The sequence below is a fragment of the Peromyscus maniculatus genome, chromosome 1 (genome assembly GCF_049852395.1).
Source record: "Peromyscus maniculatus bairdii isolate BWxNUB_F1_BW_parent chromosome 1, HU_Pman_BW_mat_3.1, whole genome shotgun sequence".
Taxonomy (NCBI): Eukaryota; Metazoa; Chordata; class Mammalia; order Rodentia; family Cricetidae; genus Peromyscus; species Peromyscus maniculatus.
Genome location: NC_134852.1, coordinates 62,695,965 through 62,717,958, shown reverse-complemented (window position 1 = coordinate 62,717,958; position 21,994 = coordinate 62,695,965). Strand labels below are relative to the sequence as shown.

Here is a 21,994-nt window from a genome sequence, read left to right as displayed (position 1 = left end):
TTTCTTCTTTAATAATTATTGTTGCATATATGTGTGAGTGTATACATGTATATGTATATGTAACTTGAATTGCTACATGGTCTTATTAATAAAAAAAAAAAAACCCGGAGCCAGATATTGGGGTTAAAACAGGGATCAGAGGAAGAAGACAAGCCATAGCCAACCTCACCTCACCAACTCCTCAGCTTCCAAAGAGAGTTACTTCCTGTATACCCACGTCTATATGCCTTTCTGTTCTGCATCTCACTTCATCTCTCTGCCCAGCTACATCACTTCCTGTCTGTCAGTACAGACTTCCAGACCTCTATGGTTAGTGCTGGGATTAAAGGCGTATGTCACCATGCCTGGGTCTGTTCCCCAATATGGCCTTGAACTCACAGAGATCCAGATAGATCTCTGCTTCCTGAATGCTAGGATTATAAGTGTATGCTACCATTGCCTGACTTCTATGTTTAATATAGCAGCTGGCTTTTTCCTCTGATCCTTAGATAAGTTTATTAGGGTGTACAATGTATTAGGGGACACAATATATCACCATATGTATGCACACACATATGCATATATATATGTATATATATATATATATATATATATACACATGTATATATCCAAAATCCTTTGAGTTTATTTAATTTTTCTCATGTGTATCTGTGTCTAGGGATGACCATTTGAAATTGACCTATTAGGGAGCTCAACACTGGAGAAAACTGATTCTACCTCAATTGCTTGTAGCTCTTCATTTAAAAGTGAACCTTGTGAAATTTCCCACATCCACATTGGTGTAACAACTGGTGTTGTCATTACTTAGGTCTTGTTTAGGATTCATGATATTGACATTTTATGTGTATTGCTATGTTTAGAAGACACTATGTAGCATCACATCCTGGTCCTCTGGCTTTTAAAATCTTTTTGTACTGTCTTCTGGGATTTTTTCCTGCTCTTTGGCTGTAGGGGTTGTATTGCAGATGCATCAATTGGAGCTATGCACATTGGAAAATGGGGACAAGACTTTAACAAAGGACAGGAGAGGAAGAGTAATACAAAATTAGAGAGAAAAGAGATAAATATTACTAAGACTCTTAGAAAAAGCCACAGGAAAATACACTGTTTTATGAACTTACTTAAAACACAAATATAACAGTATTTTATTATATATAATATATTATATATATGAAATTATACATTCTTTTTTTTTTAGATATACCACACAGCATGCTGCTAATATACCTCCCAAGAGCCATAGACTATCTAACAAACATTCACAATGTCAAGCCTGGGAAACTCTTTTGATTTGTGGGTCAGGGGAGTTTATGAACCTCCCAAAGCAATACAGGTTATTGCAATTGTACTTTGCTGTCTACTAGAAATTGAAGGTAAGACCCTATTCCAAAGACACCACACTCAAAACTTGATGAAATTGAGATGGAACTGACCTAGAATCTTCCTCCCTGAGCACTCTTTCATAGTATCAAAGCATGCAATGCAAACTTCCAAGAGAGAAAAGCAATCAATCAATAGTCCTACATAGCTAGAATGTCTATGTAGCAAAACAATGTCCAGTCCAGCAAGACATGGCCAAGGATAAAATAGTGGTACTTCTGGTTTGTGAGTAACAAACAGTTGTCTACTTGGATTTAATACCCATTTAATTGAAGGGGAATTGTTCCTGTTATTGTAAACCAAGCCAACTCTACATCACTACAGAGATCTTAAAACTAAGATGAAGAACATGCTACTTCCACTTCCCCAATACAATATAATTCCGAATTGCCTTCTAAATACTTGTCCTTATACACACAGAAAACTGTAGCTTCTATCCTTCATCAAAGAAACTTCATTTTGCAACAGATGGAGACTAGCAAAGAGATCCACAACTGTTCAAAATGAAGAAAATTTTACCTTGACATTTTATCTATTCTAGCCTATGACTATTTTTCTCAATATATCTTATCAATAACATTAACATTAATTTCCACTCCAGTAATTTTCATAGAGTAAAAATTAAAATAACCTCCCTATTTCTTTACATGCCTACACATACAAAGGCTCTCCAATATTTCTATATTCCATAAGACTTAGGACCTTTCACTATACAATCAATTTCATTCACTCACTTACTAATTATTGTTTATTTCCAAAGAAGATCAACTTGGCAACTATATTCACTATGGCCTTGGATAGACTCCAATCCTTGACTGATGTTAGAGCTTTAGGCCTTAAACATTTAGCAACTTACAAACAAGTAGAGTATTAAAAAGAAGGAAAAGAATAAATAACTTTGACCTGACTTTATGTTTCCATTTTCACTCACTGTAATGGCTACTATAACTAACATTATATTACGCTTAACATGTGATTCAAATATAACTATAATTTACACTAAGATATAGCAAGGTGTCCTTTGCCTTACAGAAGCATTTCAGTTTCATGAGGTCCCGTTTATTAATTGTTCATCTTAGCGCCTGTGCTGTTGGTGTTCTGTTCAGGAAGTTGTCTCCTGTAACAAGGCTTTTAAGGCTGTTCCCACTTTCTATCCTATTAAGTTCAGCATATCTGGTTTTATGTTGAAGTGGTTGTTCAACTTGGACTTGACTTTTGTGCAAGGTGATAATTATGGATATATTTGCATTCTTCTACATGTTGGCATCCAGTCTGACCAGTATCATTTGTTGAAGATTGTGTCTTTCTTCCAGTGTGTATTTCCGACTTCTTTATCAGAGTTCAGGTGTCCATAGGTGTATTGATTTGTCTTGGTCTTCAATTCTATTCCCTTGATCAGTGTGTCTGTTTTATGCCAATATCATGTGGTTAGTACTTCTATGGCTCAGTAGTACAGCTTGAAATCAGGGATGGTGATAACCCAGGAAGTTCTTTTATAGTACAGTATTGTGTTCACTATCATGGATTTTTTCTTTTTTCCATATGAAGTTGAAAATTGTCCTTTCAAGGTATGTAAAAAATCATATTGGAATTTTTATGGGGATTGTATTGAATCTGTAGATTACTTATAGTAGGATGGCCATTTTTACTGTGCTAATCCTACTGATCCATGAGCAGGAGAGATTTTTCCATCTTCTGATATCTTCACTAGTTTCTTTTTTCAAATGCCTAAAGTTTTTTATCATACAAGTCTTTCACTTGCTTGGTTAGATTTACCCCAAGATATTTTATTTTATTTGTGACTGTTGTGAAGAATGTCATTTCCCTGATTTATTTCTCAACCAAACTGTCATTTCTGTATAGGGGAGATATTGAGTTTTTGAGATAATCTTGTATCCAGACACCATATAGAAGGTGCTTATTAGGTGTAGGAATTCCCTGGTAGAATTTTTGGTATTGCTTATATATACTATCATATTATCTACAAATAATGATACTTTGACATCTTTCTTTATCTCCTTCAGTTGTCTTATTGCTTGAACTAAAATTTCAAGTACTTTATTGAATAGATATGAAAAGAGTGGAGAGCCTATATTGTCCCTGATTTTAGTGGAATTGCTTTGAACTTCTTTCCATTTAATTTTATGTTGGCTATGGTTTTGTTGTAAATTGCTTTTATTATTTTTAAGTATGTCCATTATATCCCTAATCTCTCCAAGTCTTTTATCATGAAGGGATGTTGGATTTTTGCCAAAGACATTTTTCAGCACCTAAGGAGATGATCACGTGTCTCTTTTTCAGTTTGTATATATGGTGGATTATACTGATTTATGTATGTTGAACCATCCCCGCATATCTGGGATGAAGCTTACTTGATCATGGTGGGTGATCTTTTTTATGTATTCCTGAATTGAGCTTGCCAGTATTTTATTGAGTATTTTTGCACCCATGTTCACAAGGGAAATTAGCACTTCCCAGATTTATGAAGATTCTTTTCTCAAAACCATTAGTTTGGTTAGTTCTTGTTTTTAAAATGTATATATTTAGGTGTACTTCTCTGTGTGTCTATGTGCCTGTAAGTGTAGGTGCATATTGAGGTCAAAAGAAGACATCAGATCCCACAGAGCTGAAGTTACAGGCTTTTGAGAGTTACGTGACGTAGGTCTGGGAAATGAACTCAGGTCCTCTACAAGATCAACAAATGCTTAACTATGGAGTCATATCTACAACCCTCAGATATGATGAGTTCTTAGAAAAAGAGTTCTCTTTTGTCCTCTGCAGCTCACATCTTCTTCCCACTACAACTTGCTAAGCTGGGCATTATTTTCCTCTCTTCTAATATCATTCTCATTGGCTTAATGTGTAGCAAAGATACATCAATGAAGCCGGGCGGTGGTGGCGCACGCCTTTAATCCCAGCACTCGGGAGGCAGAGCCAGGCGGATCTCTGTGAGTTCGAGGCCAGCCTGGTCTCCAAAGCGAGTTCCAGGAAAGGCGCAAAGCTACACAGAGAAACCCTGTCTCAAAAAACCAAAAAAAAAAAAAAAAAGATACATCAATGGTTCTAGGCAATAGTCAATAACTGAAGACTTAATTAATTAGCTGTCCCTAATTCTAAGATAGCACAGACTTATTTTCTAGAGAGAGATGTTATACTTGGGATCCTGTAATTTAGCTTACTTTCAGTTTTTGCCTTTTTGCTCTCTTCTAACTCTACATTTTATAATTCCTTATCTAAAAAATGTTAATCATTATTCTGTCTCACCCTTAGATTATTAGATATACCCGCCCAGCTTTCATTCATAAACTGCATATTCAAAAAGAAGCTTTGAAACGTGTAGAGCTAGCATGGAGTGGATATCAGAACACAGACAGTCTGGAGTTGGGAAGGAGTTATTCTGCTGTGATGGATATGACATATAAATTGATGACTGGATTTTATGGTTTCAATTCTTAGAAAGAATCAAAATTCACCAAACTGAACACTCAAGTATTAACATTTTTAGCTGAAGAGATGGCTCAGCATTCAAGAGTATGTGCTGATTTTCCAGAGGAACAATGTTAGGGTTCCAAGTCTTCTGACCTCAACAGGTGTACAATAACTAACACACACCCATACATACACACATATACATACAAACATACACAAATACATATACACATGCATAAACACATGCACAGAAACTCAAACACACACACACACACACACACACACACACACACACACACACACACACCTGCAGCTACTGAGAGATCAGTACAATACGTAATGTGTCACTGTCAGATAATCTAGGTAAGAAACACTTTCAGGATCTTATGTTCAGACCAGCTACATGCATATGTCTAACAATAACTCAGAGTCCCCAGCCTTTGCAAATGCTGTTGCCCAAGCAGCTTTAAACATGCACAAGTATCTCTTGCAATTATCTAATTCTTGCCTCCCCCAACATTTCCACAATGTGCTCAAACTGCTCTGATGCAAAACACTGCCTTCTGTATTCAACAGCATTCCTTTAGAGACAACGAGGAATATTTTAATGTACTTATTTTATTTTCAAATGTAGGAAGATAATTCTGTGTGTTTTTAAGTTATTTGTTCATGTTTTCATTGTCAAACTATCATGTTGGCACTTGAATTACTATGTCAATGAGTCATTTTCCACTCTTAAGTGAATCAATTTTTGATAATGTGAATTCATTAACTTGAAGTTCACATTTCTGTAAACATAGGATATTATTATCAGAACTTAATCCTTTCATCTTTCTTCACCCTGGGGACACTTGTTCCCACAGTCACTGTTGGGTTCCTCATGAGCTTGCAGGAGGTGCTCCTGTCTGTTACACTTTCCCTGTGGCTACTGTCCACCCCTTCCCTGGTCCCAGCTCCTCCCGTCCACGCCCCTGCTGAAGGCCTGGAGCATGAGTCTTTCCTCAGACTGATATCTTTTTACCCTTTGTTGCTCTGTCCCAAATGTCCTCACCAAATTTGGCTCTGTTCCAATGTCCCTAGTAGAGACTGTTTATTTCTTAGAGACCAAGACTAAATAGGGAAGGAGGATTAATTAATATCTTGTCAGGAAAAAACACACTAAGAATCTCAAGAATATGGTTTTGTCTGTGTCCTCCTTACAAAGAAAAGTATTTTCGAACAAACCAACAGACATAAAAAGACTGACTGAAACCTCCAACAAGCCCTGCTGAGGACACCCAGCAATCCAGATCCTCAGACATTATCAGAAGAATGGTGCAGCCACATGGAGAACCAGCTTCACGGTTTTCAACCTGCAGCACAGCCTCACATTAATGTGCAGTGCTGCTATGTAATTGTCACAGTCCTGGTAGATCAAAACAAGTCCAAACTGTTACACATGATACCTGGAGTATTCGGTTTTCTAAGGTCAAAGTCAAAGTGGTAGTTGGGGTGAAGCCCTTCACTGTCTCTGAAATAGAACGTACTTCCAGCCTCATTCAGTGTGTACTGGGGAGCTGAGAGAACAACTGAGTGGTGTAAAGTTTATGTAACTAAGGACATTGATTATGATTCAAGGAAGTCTCCATTATTCTACAGTGGCTCATTTCTTTTAATCAACTATTTATAATGAAGTCTCATTAACAATTCAAATGCCTCTTAATTCTTTTCATACTCACCAGAGAAAATGTTATTATTTTTAAAGGTTTTATAAAAGAAAGCATGGAGCTACATGCTTTAAGCTCCCCATGCCCCCATGGGACAGAAATCCTGTTAGTACTGGGCTGGGCATGGTCTAGCCCAGCTGTGATAGGCACATGGCAATGATGAAGATGAAGGATGGAAAACACAGCAATGGTTTACAGAGTCAAATGTGGGTGGGAGTAAATGAGTGGGAAGGAAGACATGAGAATGACATCCTGTGCCCAAGGTTCTGCTCTAAGTTACAACTGACCATTTTATCCTGACCTTTAGGGTTTTAGCTCATTTCATGAATTTCAGCTGAGTCTTTTTGCCACACTTTACCATTTAGTCCCTTCCTACCTGGCTATATTGTGTCCCTGCCAATATGACAGCTGATACATCTCCCCAAAAGACTGATTCCCTCCCCTGGTAATTGTCACTTTTCTTTTCTTTCTTTCTTTTCTTTCTGTTTTTTCAAGACAAGGTTTCTCTGTGTAGTTTTGATGCCTGTTCTGGATCTCCTTCTGTAGACCGGGCTAGCCTCCAATGCACAGAGATCTGCCTGGACTGCCTCCTGAGTGTTGGGATTAAAGGCAAGCCCCGCATCACTTTTCTTTCGTGTGGTAAAACACCACAAAAATAAACAATGTATAAAAGAAAGCATTTATTTTGACTTAAGGTTCCAGAGGGCGAGTCCACCTTTGCCAGGAAGAATGGCAGCAAGCAGCAGGCATTGTAGCAAGAACAGGAAGCTGAAATCTCACATATTAGACTGCAAATATATAGTGAACTGGGAGGGGTGCCAGGCTTCTAATCTCAAAGACCATTTCCACTGACATTCTTCCTCCAGCAACCCTTCACCACCTAAACCTCCAACAGCTGTGCCACCAACTGAGGACCAAATGTCCATATATCTGAGGCTACAGATGATGTTTCTTATTCAAACTACCACACATTCCCCCATGACAGTAGTACTTAGAAACTTTCCTTACAACTGAGTCAGGCTTTCAACCTACTTTTAGACATTGTGCTCTGACATATTTACTTAGCAATGCTCTGCACAGCTGCCCTGATGAATGCACATCTGTAAGCCTTAAGCAACGAATAACACAAGTCTGAGGCAAAATGAAATAAATGTGGCTTTGTGTAATTAATCAATTCTAATAACTTTTATCTCTGTATACACTTCCTGATATCTATAACCAATTAATTTTCCTATGACCTTCTTTGAATTATGCATTGATTAATGTGGTCTTTACTAAAGAGAAAATCGTTACTAAACATTTGTATTCTAGGGATTCAAGATAAAATGTAATTCCACCAGTGTTTAACTTTGGCCTAATTTCTCTCCTGAAAATAGGTGTTAGAACCCTTTTGATTATTATGGTATGTAAAGCACCATGGGAGCATGATGACAGAGTCTTTGAAATCATTCTGGGAGTACTTTTACCAGAATGGATGAAAGTTTCACCCTACCATTTCCAGGCCTCTATAATGTTGGCTAAAGAGCTGCTAATAGGGAACAAGCCAGGCAAACAACAAAGGAGGAAGAATATTAAAAACTCATTACAGCTGTGAAGGACTCTTAGCTTCTCAGACAGCCAGAGCTCTTATTGTGAACACATTGCTACTTAAATTTCTTCAAATTTTCTGAGAACACACAGGGGAAAGTTTCCTGCTTCATTTTAAGTGGGCCATTTGCATGAGTGTCCTTGGTCTAGAGAGATGCAGAGCCCTTAAGTCCCTCGAGGCAAGAGATCTCAATAGTGGCAAAAAGTCAAAGTCTTGACATTTGCCACCTGCAGAATTAAAGCTGCCTGTTCATTTCCCAGGGTTAATGTGCCATCTCTTTAGTTCAATTACCCAAATGCACTTTAGGAGTCTTCAGATTCCTGCAGCATGGCTTTATATTGCCAGACCTAGACTTTGACCTCTGCTCTGCTATCTACCCAGCCTTGTGGACAAGTGGGCTACTTCACCCCTTTATGTCTGTCTCCTTTAAAGCCCCTTAACAGCCATACTTCCCAACATTTTGGTTTATTATAAAATGCTACAAAGACAGGATCATTTCAAAGTGAATGTTAGCCATATAATGACAAGTAACTATGAGGAATTTTGTGATTCTTGGAAGAATTCAGTGGGAAATTTGATGGATGACAATTTGAGAGGGATGGAAGCAGATAGATCAAAATGTTTGCTGCTGTAATTCCGCTACAGAAATGGCAGGACTGAGGGACAAAATGAACTTTTGACAACTTGCCCATTCACACCCAAAGCAGGGCAGATTCCTGGATTTTCTATACAGACAAATTCTATTCCTAGACCACAGGAGAGTGACTAGCAGGATGAAGGCAAAAGAGGCTCTAGAACCATGTCCCCTGAGCCAGCAAATACAAGCTCAGCTGAGGGGAAGAGGTAAAGACAGAGCATCCTTCTCAGTAACTCCAAGACAAGAGATGCTTCCATCTTCCTGATCAAGGCACAGGCACATGAGAGGATGAAATTCCAAGCCCCAGCTAGGATTGAAATTTTATGATTTTTAACTATAAATGTAGCAACATTGGAATACATAAATGTTACTACAGAAAAAATCAAATTAGTGCATCTATTACATGTTATAATATAAATAAATTTCTTTAAGGAAAAATTCTAAGCCTGAGTGAAAGCATGAAAATGGAAGCTACAACAGAAAATTTAAAGTTGGAAGAGATAATTTCTCTCTGAGCTCAGATTGTCTCGTGAATTCAAACATGTCTACATGTGTTTTAATTTTAATATCAAAAAAGAACCATAAATCATTGAAACACCCAGGAAGAACAGGGGGGGTGGTCATGGATTTAATTGGTAATCCACTGTGCATTTCTTTTTTTCTTTTAAAAATATATATTTTATTAATTCTTTGTATATTTCATATATATACATAATATATTTTGGTCATATTCACCTATTTATCCTCTAACATCTTCCACATCTACTTGCTACATTCTTACACTTCCCTCCGCACCCAATTTTAGGGTCTCTTTTCTTTGTTTTAAATCCACAGAGTCCAGTCAGTGCTGCCCATATACTAGATGGATTATCTCTGCAAAAGTAGCCCGAATTTCAATTATTGGTTCCACCAGTTTGTGGCAATAAGTTGAAAGATGAATGGTAAGTGGGGATGGAAGGATGGTAGGAGTCAAAGGTCAGGGATGTCCAAGGTAAAACAGTATCTTCTGGACATGACAAGACCACTTCTTACCTGGACATTGGGCAGCTGCTGTTCTTCTCCTAATTCCTGTGCCAGATCAAGCCAGTCAACATTGCAGCATGGAAGGGGGCAAGGCTCACAAGTCCCAACCCCTTCCTGAGAAACCACTAACAGCTGATGACTGCTGGGAAAGGACCATGCACTTTTGTGTATGGGTGTGGCCCTTGCTAAGTATACGGGCATTTCTTCCTAAATGAATCTTATTTTAATTGACACACAGTACAAATATTTATGAAATGCAGTATGAGGTTCACATATACGTATAAGCCATATAAAGAGAAAAATCAGATTATTTATTAGATCTTTCACCTCGATTTATCATTTCTGTGTTCTCGAATGTTCACAACCCACTGTGTGGAGCTTGAGGATGGATCAATGGTTAACAGCTTTGGCGCTCTTCCAGGCGACCTGGTTCCCCAAATCCACATTGGGTAGCTCAGGGCTGCATGAAACTCCAGTTCCACAGGATTTACGATCCTCTTCTGAACTCTGAGGGTACCTGTACTCACATACATATATACCTACACCTATACACAAAATTAAAACTCAAAAATATCTTTAAAAGAACCACTCTCCAGATATGTTGAAGTGCACAGTTCCATCTTGATGGCTCAGCTACAACACGCTACACTCAAAGAACAAACTTAATCCTTCTAACTGTAACTTTGTGCTCACTGAAGAAAACCTCCCCCATCTGCTCCCTCTACTCCCCATCTACTGCAAAAAAAATTTAGAGAAAATGATCCATATTTGATTGAAAAGGAAGATTTGTAATAAAAAAAAAAACTAGAAATTCTAGGCAAGAAAAGGCAAAATTTGATAAATATGATTATAATTAAGTAAAAAACATTTGCATAGCTCAGGGGACAGTAATGGGCAAGGAGACAGCCTACAAAACGGATAAAAGCGTTTGCAATTTACAGATCTGATGAGTTAATATGGGGTAATTTTAAAAAAACTGAAGTAATAAATTAACAAAAATGTGGACAAATTTCTAAATGGTCTTATTAAGTAAAAAACACAGAGCCAGAAATTGGGGTTAAAGGCTGATAGAGATCAGAGGAATAGGAAGAGCCACCAGCCAACCTCACCTCACCAACTCCGCAGTTTCCAAAAAGCTACTTCCTGTCTACCCATACCTATATGCCTTGCTGTTCTGATTTACTCTTTCCATCCAGCTACATCACTTCCTTCCTCTTTCTGCCCAGTTCTGTCACTTCCTGTTTGTCTGTACAGACCTCCAGACTTCATGGTTAAATAGTGTTGAAATTAAAGGCATGTGCCACCATGCCTGGCTCTGTTCCCGGTGTAGCCTTGAACTCACAAATATCCAGACAGATGCCTTCTTCCCAAGTGATATTATTAAAGGCATGTGCTACCATTACTTGACCTCCATGTCTAATATAGTGGCTGGCTTTCCTCTGATATCCAGGCAAAATTTATTAAAGCACAAATAAAATATCACCACAGAAAAATTCTTTAAAATCCATTTAGAAAACAAATGACTTGCATAGTTATTTTTATACAGGAAACACATGATACCAAAATTTCCTTATTCAGTATCCTTAACCAAAAGAGAAATGTAAATAAAAGCCACAATAAATAACACCATGCTCCAAGAATGACTAGCACTAATTCAATCAAAAATTTAAAAAAAAAAAAGCAAACTTTTTTTGGCTGAAGAGTCTTAAAAAGTATTGTAAACTGTCGGTGCCAATGTTAATTAGTATAAAATAATGTAGAGTTTCCTCAAAAATTGTTACTCATACTTTTTTTAGTAATTATCTTTTAACGAATCATTTACATATTTATTTATGTGTATGTCCATGTGAGTGTGTGTTCATGTGTTTTCTATGCCTGTGTGTGCAGGCTTCTGGTATTTTCTTCTCCCACACTCCACTTGCTTCTCCCAAGCAGGGTCTCCCCCTGAATCTAGAGCTGTTTTTTCTTGGCTAGTGGAAAGTGACCAAGCCTCAGATGTTCTCGTCTCATTGTGCCTTAGAGTAACATTGTTTGCTTATTTCCCGGGTGCTAGGATCTAAACTCTGGTCTTCAGGATGGTAAATTAAGCACTGGTGATCTCTCCAGGCCCACTTTTCTAGAAATTCTTGTACTGAAAGTGTTCAAAGGAAGGAAATAAAGGTATGGAAATGATACCTGTCCTCCCTATTAACAACAAACAAGATATGCAAACTATTGAAAATGCTCCTGAAATTCTAATTGTCTATAACAAAGTGAAAAGTAAGTTACTAAGATAACTGATAATTGAAAATGTGTCATATCTTTAGTGATTTAAAAGAATTTGTCTTGTGTTCATGTCAACATTTCTGAATAACCTGTAAACTATAATAGTAGAGTGCAATCATGAAAAATAGGTCTAATATACTGTATGAAAAGAACACCGCCTCATAATGATATGTACCACCTTAGATTTATACAGGTGCCACACATGGAAATGACTCCATCTGATGCTCATAAATACTATATCTTGCTATCTTCTCTCTTAAATGATACGACTGAGAACTTCAAAAAAGACATCTTGAATTACCTTGATCAAATACTCAGATTTGTGAATATGTGTTTTACTCAGTGGAGAAAACCATGTGGTTGGGAGCCATGCAGCCTAGTTTCAGACCAGCATATGAATGCTTGTCCAGTGGGTCTCCAGATGGGGCAAAGCCCACAGGGACAGTCTTACTAGGCAACAACCCGTGGACTTCAGGCCAGCACAGAATGTTGCTGGGACTGCAGGGCCTACACCCTCTTTTTCTCATAATGTTGACTATACTTTTGGTGGTTTTTAGTATCACTTTGTCCATCACACATGGGACAGATGTGATCACTACTGGAAACCCATTTTTTTCTTGAATATGTTCCCCTAAAATACTTTGGGAGCGGATGCTTCTCGGGTTTCTTCTTTGGGGATGCCAGCTGTTATTCCAGACCCTGGTAACTCTCCTGATTCAGTGCTGACAGGATCAGGGGCAATTCACCTCTGTTTTTGTAAACATGCTTTTGTAAATTTTGAACAATATTATTATTCTTGAAAGTGTATGCCTATGTTTACCACCTTTTAGTTTTGTAAAAACAAGATGTACCTAGCTTGATATTTGGCCAAGCTAGCACAATGATAAGTGTTGTTTGGGGTTTAAAGATGTTTTTGATGTGAAAATTGGAAGAAGACATATTTAACATATTTGTTTTTGTCAGAGGTTAACATTGGAGGATGGGAAAAACTTGTTTGTTAGTATGGAAAAACATGCTTGTTTTGATGCGTAAAGACAGCTGGAGCTATGCGAGGCTGGCCACTTGTGTGAAACTCATCTGGTGGTTGGACAATTCATTTCTTCATGCCAATACCTCTTCCCAGTCTCAGAACCTGAACCTAGGCTTTGGCAGGACTGTGGCACCATGAAATTTATGAAACCCAGATTTTTAAGAGATTATATTTGTGCTGTATGCTCAAACAAAACAGATACTGGCCAAGTCCAACATTTTTAAAAGGTCTTCGATTCCAAGATTAATATTGGCAGAAGCAGCTTCACCTTTGGAAACTCATTCTTCATTATAGAAATTAGACAACTGTGTAGGACAAAAAACATGGAATCCTGAAAATGAAGACAAGAGCCTTCAGAAATCTTCCCCAGCAGTGAGACTGAAGTCTCATTAAGGAATTCCAAATGCTTTATTTTGAAAAACAAAACAAATCTGTGACTTCTGGAACCTCCAATTGTCCAGTAGTTTAAGAACATATTCTGCAGATTCTCAGTCTGTCCCCACCATTGTGTGTCAGGGGGATATACACAAAGAATAAAAGATGACTCTCTCCTTGGCTCATTCTTTAAATTCCATAGCTGACCTGAAGACTTTCCCGGACAAGTCTTATCTACAAACAGATATTTTCTATAGCTGCTGGCCTCAAGTCTGATCCTTAATATAGAGTGCTGTGAAGTTCTTCACTTTGTTTAGCTTGCCTAGAGAGACATGGTTTAACTAGTAGGATAAATTGTGTTATATCATACTTTGCAAAAATCACCAGGGACATATATTCATTACTGGGCTGTCTCCCTTTCATTCTGCAACAAATCTAATAATTCTACTTCTCTTTCTAAAATAGGGTGTGTCTCTTTTACTGGACATGAATAAAATAAAACATAAAAAGCAGGTAGTAATTAAGGCTAGATCATAAATGTCATGGTGATTTGAACAGGATTTTCTCTTGGGATACATGCATAGAATCTGAGACAGAAATGGTAGTATTCCTTGGTTTCCCACTGACCACAGTACCTCCTGAGCACCTAGTAAATCTGACTTATAGACAAGAACTGGGAGGCAGGGGACTGAAATTCTTCATTAACTCAGTAAAGATGGTGAACACAGTCTGTGCTCATTTTGCCAGTAACTGAGTGAGGTGGGAAAAGATAGCCCAGAAGGCCAGTAACCTGCTCACATGTACAAGGAGGTGCTAGGAAAATGTCACATGTTAATCACAGGAGTGTCATGGTCGTGAGGAGCATTCCTTAGAGGGTATCAGGGCTTCCTTGCACATTTTAAATATACTCACTTCTGCCCTGAAAATGAGAATTAAATTTCCTGAATGGGATGGAATACACACACACACACACACACACACACACACACACACACACACACACACACACATACACACACACAAAAGCAAACATGCGCACACTCTTGCACAATGTATGGCCATTATGCATGATAATTTAAAAATATACTATGAGTCAAGTTAAAATGTCCAATGAAAGATACAAGTGGACCATGGGAACAAATTCTGCTAAAGTGGTAAGGCACTGTGCATAAAATAGAATTAGAACAATTGCCATGAAGAAGGAGAAAGGAGGCTTCCAGGTGTTGAGAAATAATGAGCTCATCAATAGACAATAAAGGGATTCTTTCTCATAACACCTATAAAAGAGGTAAGTTTACTATATTAGACATTAATAACTGCAGGATAAATGGTGCCATAAGGTAAATAAAGAGTTCCTGGTAGAAAGTTTATGTAACAGAATAATGGATGGCATCTTATGTTCCCATGCAATTTAGGTGGGAAGGTCATTAAAGTGTAACGAATATGTAATAAATTTTTATGGGTGCTGTTATATAGGTTCTTTGTAATTATTTTTATCAGTCTTTATTTCTGTAGTAATTGTTATTGAAATCTCAATATTTAATAGTGTTAGTGATGTCTTAGTCCAAATTCCTAGAAAACAGGGGATTTATGAAACTCAGAAATTTGACTTATTTCTGAACCTGTGAATTCAAGCACATTGTGCCAGTACTTGTCAACCTGAAGTGAGGGCCTTGCTGTGTCATTAGATGGTGTAGGGTGTGTCAGGGTGAGATGGAGCACACAGGCTAACTTTGGTTCTTCCTCCTGTGTGAACACCCTGATGCTATTCATGGAGTTCCATTTTTAAGACCTCACCTAGCTCAAAATAAATCCCTAAAATTATACATCTTAAGTGTATCAATATGTAAAATTGCTGTATAGTTTTCCCAGGTATTGATTTTGGATGCTCAATTAGACCACAGTCAGAGATAAGAATTGAAGGGTACAGTTAAGTGAAACCTGAAGCTGAGAAGTGCTCTTCCAAGTGTTTATACTAAGTCTGGTCTCATGATTCACACACAATCAATGGTAGACTCCTAAGTGCATATCATCATGACTTAGACAAAAACATTCCAGTGACTGTAGAATATAATGTTTTGAAGAGAAAAGATTTAGAATAGTTTCTGAGAGACATACACTTCATTTCAATGTGGACAAGGTTTGCATGAAACATACCTTCATGGGGGTTACAGTAATCAATAGATTATTATATATAGAGAGATAGTTAATATTACATATTAACTATCAAATGCCAGTAACAACATTATGCTTTATAAAATAATATCTCATGCCAAGAGACACAAAATGACTTTAAAATTAAAAGGGCAACTAGTCATTTTAAAACAATCCTTGGAAAAAGAAACTTAAAATTAGCAAATACTAATTTTGTTAGGGATTTCATATTTATGATTACATTTCTTAAGTATCATTTTAGAATTTTCAACAGAAATATCAAATGATAGCTAAGGGCTGATTCAGCTTTAGAATATTCCCCAAGGAAAATGAGTAAATGGTCCACCAGAAATGGTTGTCTGTCTATACATATGAAATGAATTTCAAATATGAAATGAGCAAACAAAACACATGGGGAAATATTAACTTACAAATTATACATCTTCACATACCATTGTTCTGAAATGACTTAATTTTATCAATCCAAGGTTTAGATCAGCTTTGGAAATACAACTATTGATTGACATAAGTTCATAGGAGACACATCCATAAGCAGAGTGTTTATTAATAGGAATTGATTTTACAAATCCACCAGGATTCAATTAAAATACTTGCAGTAGATTTGCATGGTTTAACACGTGAAAATTATACAAAAGACATCAAGTTAAAAAAATGTTTCTCGTCTACAGCCATACCACTCTGAACGCGTCCAATCTTGTCTGATCTCGGAAGCTAAGCAGGGTCGGGCCTGGTTAGTACTTGGATGGGAGACCGCCTGGGAATACCGGGTGCTGTAGGTTTTAAAAAAAAATGTTTCTCACAGATATATATATATATATATATATATATATATATATATATATATATATTCCTAAAATAAAATGAATACATGTGAGGATGTATGTGCAAGTTAGAGATAGGTTTACAAGAATTTTGACTCTCTCATTCAAGTGGCTACAATGTTGAAATGACATGGGTGACACTCCAAATGTTTACAATGTTAAACCTGATTGTTTTATAATCAACACATACTTTTAACAGAAAACGGTATGCCATCACAGTGGTAAGTTAAAACACATAATTACCTGAATTTTTGTTCACTATAAATTAGTCTGAAACATCCCTAGAAGCAACATTTTTTAGTCAGTTCAGACTGTCATCCAAATTTTAAATCAGTTATGACCTGACAAATATTCTTCCCTTGGGGCAGCAGTGTTCATAGGAAAATGTTAACTCATATCTGCTTCACTCCAGAGCTATGCCAGGCTGACTATAATTCCTGAGTTCAATTCTAAGCAGTTTTCTCATGGAAGAAACAACATTCCCCAAAGATTCTGGAAATAGAAGACAATAACAGTTCATCACAGTGAAAAAAATCTTTAGATAATTTTTCAGGAAAATCAATTTGCCAATGTACTAATATAGTATCTTCTCTAGTAAGATAGATTAGTAATAGTATCTTTAAATGAATAGCGTATGTTCAGGTAAGGGTTGGGAAATATTTCTACTGTTCTAATGAAAATTTTACAGTATGATCCTAAGCTCAGTAGATCTTAGTTAAATAAGTCCTATAAGATTTGACAGAACATCCATTGACATCTCAACTCAGTCCTCAGATTCTGTCACCCTTAAAATTGCAACTCAGAGAAAGTTGAGTGCAGCTCCATGTGATTTCTTAAAAGCTTGATGTCACTCAGGCAACAAAGAGAACACTAAAATTTTTTTGAGAAGACTAACCCTTTACTCATGAATTTATAAATTTCCACTTTCAACACATCTCTAAATTATTGCTCTTTGAGACCAGATTGGCCATAGATCTAGGGGAAAACCAAATATCATTTTTTATTAAAAGAGTGCAGCAATAAAATGACTCCTAATGACATTCTGCTGTACTCAAATCACTGTCATCCTCAGCCATCATTAGAGAAGCTCCCTCTGAGTAGATGGGAATAAATACAGCGATCCACAGTTGAACAATGTGCAGACAGTAAGAGACTTCGGAACACTCAGTCCTAAATGTGATGTCTCCATCAAGTCTCTTTCCTTGGGACTCAATAAACTGAGGAAGAAGAGGTGGGAAGATTGTAAGAGCCAATGGGAATGGAGGACACTAAGGAAATAAAACTTTGTAGACACAACAGAACTGATGTACATATAAACTCACAGAGGCTGTGACAGCGTACACAGGTCCTGAACACTGTGAGAGGAAATGGCACAAGCCCCCCATCCCCAACCCAGAAGATGATAATTACTCAAAAAGAAAAATTAGTTTTCTCCAAGGGAGTCTCACTGGGTATACAAACTATAGTTAAGAGTAGGTCCCATGGCCCTGCGCAGCCTTGGAGCCGTGGGGAGGGGCTTGGACCTGCCTAGCCTCGTGCTGGGCTCGGCTGACTCCCCATGGGAGACCTTGATTTGGGGGATGTGGGGTGGCTTAGGAGGGAGGGTGAGAGGAGGGAGGAGGGGGGAATCTGTGGGTGGTATGTAGAGTAGAAAATTTCTTAATAAAGAAAAATGAAGAAAAAAAAAAGAGTAGGTCCATGCCCAGAAGTAGATGGCCAACACAAAATGAACTGAGTTGTATTTGGAGGGTTTTTTATTTTATTTTTTGACTCATAATGTTTTATATGGCTGTTTTTTCTGTTTTCGTTTATAGTTTCTGGTTTTGTGTTTGTATGGGATGTCTGTGTGTGCAAATAGGTGTATTTCTGCATGTATATGTGTTTCTTGTGCTTTTCCTTTGGCTGTTTTTTCCTGTTCGTTTATTCGTTTATTTTGTTTTCTTCTTCTTCTTCTTCTTGTTCTTCTTCTTGTTATTCTTCTTGTTCTTCTTCTTCTCCTCCTCCTCCTCCTCCTCCTCCTCCTCCTCCTTCTTCTCTTTTCTTCTTCTTCTTCTTCTTCTTCTTCTTCTTCTTCTTCTTCTTCTTCTTCTTCTTCTCTCTCTCTCTCTCTCTCTCTCTCTCTCTCTCTCTCTCTCTCTCTCTCTCTCTCTCTCTCCTTCCCTCTCTCCTAAATGCCTGTTTATTTCCTAATAAGAGATAGCAAGAAAAGGTGTGGATTTGGGTGGTTGGAGAAGTGGGGAGAAACTAGAAGAAGTTGGGGAGGGAAACCATAATCAGAATATATTATACAAAAAATCTATTTTCAATAAAGAAAAACAAATAATGATGCCTCAACAAAAATACTGTAAAGTGAAATACCTAAATACTGTTAGTCTTGACAAAAAAATTTAAAGCAAAAAATGAATTGGCATTCATTTACTAATCTTAATCACCCTAATTATGTATCTGTATGTGATATCTACAGTGCCCATTGTCAGGTCTAAATACCTAAATACTGTTAGTCTTGACAAAAAAATTTAAAGCAAAAAATGAATTGGCATTTATTTACTAATCTTAATCACCCTAATTATGTATCTGTATGTGATATCTACAGTGCCCATTGTCAGGTCTAAGAAGGGCAAGTGAGCAAATGCAGACACAGTCTCTATTTTAGTAACTCCTCCTGTACATAAACGTGTGCGCAGCACTTGGGAGCTAGCAAGCTCCATGTAGTTGGATCCTCATGAGATCAATGCGTCAAAGTACATCTTCTTGGTCACTTTGAGAAATACACTAAATCCAAAGCTTGCATCTACACTATCATCAGCTCAATTTAGTTATTAGTTGATAATATATTAATGTCAGGGGATGTGCAGACCAAAATACCCACTGAATTTATTATATTAAAATTAAAATACTCAGTTACACAGTTAAAGCAAAAATAAGAATTGTTACTTAAGCAAGTCTGATTATCCAGTTTTAAAAAGTCAAATGACTGGTGGAGACCCAAGATGATTCCTCTTTGTGCAGCTTTACTTATCATCAAATTTTACTCACAATCTTAATGAGGCTTCTGCCTCTGTTCTTCAGTCAACTAAAGGTAGATAATGATTTGAAAACTCATTCCTGAATTCTCTGGCTTCCTATGAGCTCTAGGCATTGGCTCTCCTATCCCTTTATGCAGCTGCTGTGAGGCTCTATTTTTGCCCATGGAGTATTTTTTTGTTTCTACAGGATGTCCAAGAAGACCCCAAGATAATATTCAGAATGGTTGCATGGCTATATACTCTACAAGAAGATTCAAAGCACTGGGGAAAAGACAGGCAACTTCTCCATCAACATAAGAAGAAACTGGAACCAAGATTAGAAATAGTAAAAAAAAAAAAATGTTTTAGGCTGAGTAACCAATTTGGAGCCACACTCGTGATTAGCACCCCTGGAAAAGGACAAAGCTGAATGGGTAAAAATGTTCTTTAAAGACTAGCTAACTCTATGCAGCACTGTCATTTCAGGTGGGCCTCAGCATGCAGGGCTCATTACCACATATGGCAAAGCCAGCAGTCACAGTCATGGCTAATTTGACAGGATCTAGAATAAGCTAGGGGAAGAACCACTGGGCACATCTATGGGACTTTTCTAGATTTGGCTTCTTGAGGTGACAAGACTCACATTAACTATTGGTAGAAGCGTCCTACTGTCGGAAGTACAGAAATAAATGAAAAAGACAAAGAAAACTGAGTGCCGGGATTCATCTCTCCCACATTCTCACTCTACATGCATTGTGACTAACTAGCTTCTTCCTGTTCCTGTCAAGACTTTCCTACCATGATGGACTGCACCCTCATTGTACCTATAAGGCAAAATAAGTGCTCCCTTTCTTAAGTCTCTTTGGTCAGATTTTGTTAGAGTAAGGACAGTAACATACACATCTTGATAAGGGACCCATCATCGGCAAATATTTGTTTGTTAATTTTTCAGTCTGTGATTCAATCTCCATATGTTTCTCTGCATTCATCAAGGGAGACATTGAGAATGAGGCTACAGTGGGAAACTGGATGTCACTCCAAGAGGTAAGGGTTAGGATGTTCTGGGTTCTAACTCTGTCCATAGCTAGTACACAGACTAGAGACATTGGTTCCACAAGATGATCCCTCTGCAGGCTGACCAGCCTCTGGTCCTAACTCACATGTCATTATGAGTCAAGATTCTGTTCATGCCTTTGCACAAGTATTTTGAGCAAAAGTGTTCCCTGAGGAAAACAAAGTTTAGAGTGATTATTGAAAAAAAAGATATGTCAACTTTATTCCTCAGCAGATTTGCATTTATAGGTTCTTTATAGGCTGGGTTTTGTAATAGCAGGGAAATGTGAATGTTTGTGGAGTATGTAGATGCTAATACACATTTCAAGAATTTCTAAATCTTGTCATTTTGTAAATCCTGACTGGATGATATATGTTAGACTGACAATTATGATCTAAACATTATAATAGAAAAGACTATAATGAATCCAATCTATTTAACTGATATATTTCACCTCCTTGTGTGATAAGGAAATATATTTAGACAAAGAAACTGATTGGAAAACATGGGACTAAATGCTGTTTTGAGAATAAAAACACAGAAGAATATTCTACAGAGGCAAAAGACTTTTCTCTCCATGTGCAATTTACAATCTGGTTTAAACAAATAATCACACACAAGTAAAATTAGAATTGTGGCTCTTTCAAAGTGCAGATGTATGATGTCTCCATTATCACAGAAAAAAAATTCTCCCTGGAAATACAGGAAACAAATTGGCAGGGGTGCAATCCTTGGGTGGAAAAAAAAAGCACATTATTGGTGAGAGTTAAAGATGAGGAAGAAGATTAGAGTGAGCAAAGCTGAGCCTAAGAAAACACTATCAACAGAAATACAATGGAGGGACCACAGGAAACACGAATTCTGAAGTCCTCCTATCACACAGTGAGAGGGTCAGTTGTTTCAAGAAGAATGATACATGATACCAGTCCAACCTTCTGAGTTCAAAGTTTCTATGGTACATTTTGTGGTCTTGGCAACTCCCATACATTTGTTATTTTTCTTAATTTTTATAGCTGAAGTGTGCATTCAAACACAAGACATAGAATATAGTATTAACACTATTATCACATGTGAACTTTTTAGAACCATAAAAGCAGTAGATTCTCCCCAATACTAAGGTTTGAAGCTATTTTCCTCTTTAAAGTAGAGTAAATATGTTTCTTCCTTAGATCTGTAAAGTTGTGAAAAGGACACGATCTAGCAAGGTATCACTTTCAGTTCAGAACCAATCCCATGTTGATCTGCACAAGAAGTGGAGAGCCCAGTGGGTGGTCCTTCTTACCATCTCTACTCACGTGGTCACACTTGGCATCTTTTCCATCCTAAACCAAGTTAGTCAACTGGCCAAGCTTCATGTTGTATTTCCCCATAATTGCTTTGTGTCTTAATATTAAATGTGCAAAGATGACTTCATGAGCCAAAGATTGCTTTATTTTCTTTACACCATGTCCTCAACCTCCAGAGTAAAGCTGGGGATGTGAAATCAAATGAGAAGTCCTTGGTATA

General features: G+C 37.4%; 1 long non-coding RNA gene and 1 other non-coding gene across 2 annotated transcripts in view; one reads left to right on the top strand and one right to left on the bottom strand.

Annotated features, from left to right (window-relative positions):
- The window catches only part of LOC143267049 (uncharacterized), a 65,500-nt gene that overhangs the window by 16,959 nt on the left and 26,547 nt on the right, over positions 1–21,994 (bottom strand). The gene's annotated exons all lie outside the window — the stretch shown is intronic.
- On the top strand, positions 16,269–16,387 carry LOC143271228 (5S ribosomal RNA). The gene has a single exon (XR_013048451.1). It is a non-coding gene; the product is annotated as a 5S ribosomal RNA (ribosomal RNA).